The sequence below is a fragment of the Dermacentor silvarum genome, chromosome 7 (assembly GCF_013339745.2).
Source record: "Dermacentor silvarum isolate Dsil-2018 chromosome 7, BIME_Dsil_1.4, whole genome shotgun sequence".
In the NCBI taxonomy this organism is placed as follows: Eukaryota; Metazoa; Arthropoda; class Arachnida; order Ixodida; family Ixodidae; genus Dermacentor; species Dermacentor silvarum.
Genome location: NC_051160.1, coordinates 67249520 through 67255966, shown reverse-complemented (window position 1 = coordinate 67255966; position 6447 = coordinate 67249520).

Here is a 6447-nt window from a genome sequence, read left to right as displayed (position 1 = left end):
CAATGTGTTTAAATTATGTAGAGTTTATATGTGCACCCTACCCCCACTCCCCTCGCAGTTGTGCCATTACGTCATTGCAGGAATTTTGGAAATAAAAATTTACCAAATCAACAAAGTAAAATTTAAGCAGCCTATGGACGCCATGATAATAGCTTGCTACAGGGACGTGTCTTTTGAAGTTATACTGTATTTTGTCGACCTAAATAAGTAACGAGAAGGCGGACGTGAGAAAAATATATTGAGTCATTCCACTCAGTGGGAGGAAAAGGAAGAAGGAGACGAGAGCGGATGTGCCCCGCATCGGCTCCGTCTCGTTTTTGAATGATTCTGCAGGCAATTTTGGCAGAACCACGGTTTCAAGCACATCATTGGATTCGTGAAGTTACCGCGAATCGGTGGATATCTTTGGACAAGGTGGGCCAGCTTTTTCTGACTTTTATCGCCTTCTTGTGTGCATCGAGCGTGGGAGCTCCGCTGGGCCTAACGCCACGTAGGCCTAGCGAGCCCGCCAAGTCGGCATGGATGATACACGTATGGACGACGACGTCTCCTCGGAGACGGAAGACGGCGAGGAAGGAATGGGTTGGCAGGTGGTCACCAACCGAAGATCGCGATCTGCGGGAAAGACCTGTGAAGCTGGTGGAACCACTCATTTGACCCAAGAGTTACAAGGAGAGGACATCGCCAACAAAGTGCCCACGGGGCCGACAAGCTCAAGCGCCAGATTGTGAAGGCGTCGAGGATGCCGCAACTGCCAGAGGAGCACAGGAAAATCATCGTTAGGCCACGGGGAGGCCTCAACCTGAACCAGGTCAGCACTACAGCTATTGGAGAAGCGATCGTCGAGGCGGCCGGACTTACAGAAGACCAAGCGAAGGGAGACATCGTCTGCCCCAACTTCACACCGAACATCATGGTGGTTAGTACACCGGACTTCGATCATGCCGAAAGATATGTGCGACTCAAGTCTATTACTGTCATGAAGGCAGAATATGAAGTAAGCGCTTATGAAACGGCCCCCCACTCTACGTGCAAGGGGGTTATTAGAAGAGTGAACCTCAATGACAGTCAGAGTGTTATCACGAAAAAGATCGTTCATGAATACAATCCAACGGCGTTGGCTGCACAGCGTATCAAAGCTACGGGCTCGGTTATTGTGCTCTTCGACGGATTCAAGGTGCCAAATTTCATCAAATATGGGTCAACCCTAGTGAGGTGCTATCTGTACAGGAAGCAATTTGACGTATGTTACGCATGTGGAAGAATTGGACACAGATCAGACGTTTGTCCCATACCTGATGTGGTCCAGTGCAGGAGATGCAGTGTGCAAGACCCAGGGGAGGATCATACATGCTCTCCCAAATGCAGGTTCTGCGGTGAAGATCACCCCACAGGTGACAAAGCTTTCAAGCAGCGGTATCAAAAACCGTATGTAGTGAGAGTAAGGAGAAGAGAACGCTTCAAAGAGGACACCGAGATGGAATCAGCTCAACCGACAAAAGAGACCCCCCCGGGCGCCGGGAGGCGCTCACGCTCTAGGAGCGGTTCAAGATAAAGACAGCGCTCACGCTCAAGAAGTAGTTTATGATCAAGGCAGCGTTCAACATCAAGGGGAAGAAACCCTTCAAGGTCTCGGGAGGCGCAGGTGCGCTTCGAGGTGCAGGAGCTGAAGATCAACAAGAAAAAGAAGCCAGGAGCTACCTGGGCAGAGAAAGTCAAAGGTACTGTGAAAGCCACAGGCAACGGGGCAATTGCCTCGCAGATACAAAGCAATGATACCAGAGTAGAACACCTCATCAGAGAGGTTATACCACTAAAGAAAGCAAATAAAGAACTTAAGAAGCAGATTCGGGAAATGAACAAAGGGTTAAGGGCAGAAAGCGGCAATGTGGCAGTAGCTAAGCTGGTGAGTAGAAGTAACAGCCAGGAGGAAGAAGGCACACCAGCGCCAAAAAAGAGAGCTGTAGTCCCAGAGATGGAATCGATGTGCTCAGTTCTGGAGGAGATTAAGAATGCGATCAAGGACCTAAAGGACACGGTAGACAGCGTTAACCTTAAGGTGGACAACATATGGAAGTGGAAGTTAACAGCCGAGAAAAGGCTGAAAAAATTAGAGGCCCAAGGGCAGGACGAGGAATATATACCGTCGGAAGCCGAAAGCGTTAGAACACTTCCAGGAGCTGTGGGTAGTACAGTCAAGAGAACAGTGACAGGGGGTAGGAAGTCGGGGGGTAACGGCAATAATAATGGATAGCAGAAAGAGACTTAGTGTATGTTAGTGGAATTGCAGAGGATTTCACCAAAAAAGAGCGTCATTAGCACAGATAATGAAAACGGTTGGAAATAGGACAAAATTAATAATGCTGCAGGAAACTCTAGCGGAGGAGATCGGGCTGTCCGGCTTTAACTCGATCTGCAAAAGCGAAGACCCCGGCAGGGGAATCGCAACATTAATTGAGAAGAAAATTCCCTATATCGAGCATGATTTAAAATTAGGGGCGAACAAAATTGAATATACATTGATAGAAATGGTCCTAAAAAGGCACACAGGTAAAGTGCAAAACTTGTTCTGCCTCAACATATATAGCAGTCCCAGCGAGATGAGACAAAGCTTCAAAGCAATTTTTAATAAGGCCATGGGGATAGCCAAAAATGCGCACCTCATAATAGGCGGGGACTTCAACGCCCCACACCAATCTTGGGGTTACCACTGGAGCACAAAGAAAGGGGAAGGAATCTGGCATCTTGCCACGGATTTAGGCCTCTCTCTTATCACAGACCCAGTCTTTCCTACTAGGTGTGGCACTTCCACGTGTAGGGACACTACCCCGGATTTGAACTTCACTTCTAACTTACTCAAGGCAGACTGGATCAACTCTGGGGCGGATCTGGGGAGCGACCATTGCACACTACGCATAATGGTGGAAACGAAAGAGACTTAGTGTATGGCAGTGGAATTGCAGAGGATTTCACCAAAAAAGAGCGTCATTAGCACAGATAATCAAAACGGTTGGAAATAGGCGAAAATTAATAATGCTGCAGGAAACTCTAGCGGAGGAGATAGGGCTGACCGGGTTTAACTCGATCTGCAAAAGCAAAGACCCGGGCAGGGGAATCGGAACCCTAATTGACAAGAAAATTCCCTACATCGAGCATGATTTAAAATTAGGGGCAAACAAGCATTTCACTTATGTAGACTGGGATCAATTTAGCAAAATCAAAAAGGACGGAGCGGTAACACAAGGAAAGGGGCAAATCACACCATCAGAGTGGGTAGCTCAGCTTAGGGACGACTTGAATAAAGCAACTAAGGCTATAGAAACTGAGGAAGAGGTCACACAAAAGGACAGTTGACTGGCGCATTTGATCGAAGCTAAGCAATCAATTTTACAAAAATGGAAATCACACCGCTTGAACAGAAGACTTAGGAAACGAATTGCTCAGCTCAATATGGATATCGAGGAGCACGCCCGATATTTGCAGAAACAGTGGAATGATATGTGTAACTCTATAGATGGAAGGATAAAACGTGGAGGCAATCGGAATCTGCTCAGGCATCTGCTCAATGAAAAAGTCACTAAATCGAATAGACGTACGGCAGTGGCAAAGCTGGTACACCAGGAGAGTCAGACTGCAAGCGCAGAGAGCATAATGCAGGAATTGGCAGCTAAGTACTTGCCTCTGAGGACAGCGGATCAGGAAGTAAGTTACCCCGATTACTTAGGGGCAGAATGCAAGTTTATGAATCAAGAATTCAAGGAAAGTGGGGTACGCACGGCATTGTATAATTTAAATAGTAGGTCAGCATCGGGTCCGGATGGCATCTCTAATAGATTGCTTAAGAATTTGGACGACTACTCCATAAAGTATCTGACAACATACATTAATGAATTATGGAAGAATGGGGAATATCCAGAAGAATGGAGGACCGCCTGTACTATCTTAATAACAAAGCCGGGCAAATAACTCAACTTGGATAACCTCAGGCCAATTTCGTTAACATCATGTCTAGGGAAGACAATAGAGCCTGTCATATTGAACAGGTTAACGAAATATGTGGAGGACATTGACATCCTACCGTATAATCTGATTGGTTTCAGACCAGGCTTGTCCACACAGGATGCCGTGTTGTTAATCAAACATAAATTACTCTTAGCCAGTCCAAAGCACACTAGAGCTCTCTTGGGGTTGGATGTCGAAAAAGCTTTTGACAAAATTAAGCATAGAGCAATACTTGAGGTCATTTCTGAACTGGGATTGGGCAGAAAACTATATGAAGTGGTTAAAGCCTTTCTTGGCCATCGCGAAGCACACCTTAGATTCGGGGACATTAAATCAAAGACGATGGGTCTCGGTGACAGAGGGACGCCACAAGGGTCGGTCTTGTCACCTATGCTTTTCAACCTGGCGATGTCAAAAGTGGCAAAGGGATTTAAAGGGATAGAGGGCATTAACTTTACCATTTATGCAGACGATGTGACAATATGGAGCGCCGAAGGAAGTATGGGACAGGCGGAAAGCAGACTTCAGGAGAGCATTTATGAGGTGGAGTCCATTTTAGAAGACATGGCACTGAAATGCTCTGGTGAGAAGTCTGAACTCCTAGTACTCAGTAACAGGAAAAGGGGTAGAAAACCGAGCGGATATGTTCCCGAGGAAGAACCCAGGTTAGTACTAACCACGAAGGCAGGCAAAACTATTAAGCAAGTCGAATCCATTTGATTCTTAAGGTTATTACTGGAGGCAAACGGGGCAAACGGAAAAACAATACAACACAACACAAGCAAGATTGAGGAGGTAATAATACTGCTAAGGATAATCACTGACACAGAGGGTTGGGAGAGGAGAGTACCCTGAGACTAGTCCCGCTTTCGCCTTGTGTCGCTTTTCTTATGTATCAGGGAATGCTTAGATAGACACAGACAGACCTAAAGAAGTTGAACAGATTAATTAAAAGGCTTGTCAAAACAACAGTGGGATTGCCGGTTTAGCACACCGGATGATAAAATAATGAAATAGGGCTCCACAACACAATAGCCGAAATAATTGAAGCTCAGCAAATTGCCACAGAGAGAGGCTTTCCGAAACAGGTCAGGTAGAGCAATACTCGAAGAGCTAAGGTGGTATCCAAGCGAATCAGAAAATTCGGAAGACACAGTAGAACTAAAATTAGCGTAAGAGAGATCATCAAGACGACTCCTTTTCCCAGAAATATGCACCCGGTGCACAACCTGGAAAGAAGAAAGGCAAGGGCCAAAGCTCTCTGCAGGAGATAGAAAGGACAGAGAACATGCGGCTTTTGTAGATGCTGCATGGATCAGAGGAAAGAAAGCCTTTACGGCAGTAGTAGTAGATGCAGATGGACTCACTCGGGATGCTATACAATCATGACTAAAGAAGCGACAGTGGCAGAACAAGTAGCGATAGCATGGCTTTAAGGAATAATAAGTGGACGCGAATTTACAGTGACTCTAAGATGGCTATTAGACATTTTTACCAAAGGCTTTGTAACAAAAGGGCTGCCCAGCTGATCGGTGAGATGGACAGCCAAGGGATCGAAATCCGCTGGTTTCTGCACACATGGGGTCTGTCGATCCATCTCGGAGGAATTTGAACGAGGTGGCTAACGCAGCTGCACGAGGACTTACTATCCGTGCACTACGCGACCAGGACCCCAAATAATGCTGGAGGAGAACAGGGACAAATTATACATATAATGAAGTCACGAAGCATTATTACATGAACAGAAGGGATTCCCAGTGCCACATGCTAAGCTCAATAGAGCTCAAGCGGTGACTCTGAGATTGTTACAGACAAGAACTTACCCTAGTCCAAACTTATTAACAAGCTATATCCAGAAGAGAGAGGTACCAATCAATTGCGAGAAGTGTAATGGCATCATTACTCTGGATCATATGCTTTGGCAATGTCCTGTGGCTTTCACAGACTGCGACAAGGAAAGAGACTGGTGGCGGCGAGTGCTTCACAGTGGAGTGCTTTTAGATCAAGTACAGGCGTCCAGAAGCCCACGACACGGCGGTAAGGTTAAACCTTACTGTCCCGAGTGGGAGCCGCCTGCGTCATCCTAAGGGTTGATCTTCACGACCCGAATAAAGTTATATACCATACCATATATTGACGTTTCGCGTTCATTTCACGCTACGCCGATCATATTTAACGCTACGCAGGCACTGGTATCTAAATGCCTCTCCGACAGATCTTAGTCAACACTTAACGCATTTTCTACATATGGAGGCAAAACATACTGTTTGCAGATTTCGAGCATAGAACTTATAAGCACCCTTTTTTTTCTTGGTCTTTTTAATATGTGTATGAAATTCCTTCCATCAAAGTTAACCAATGTGGCATGAAGATAAAATACGCTTGATTATAAAACACCACCAATGGACGTACCTACGGAATTCCGGATGTGTGCTAATATCTCCG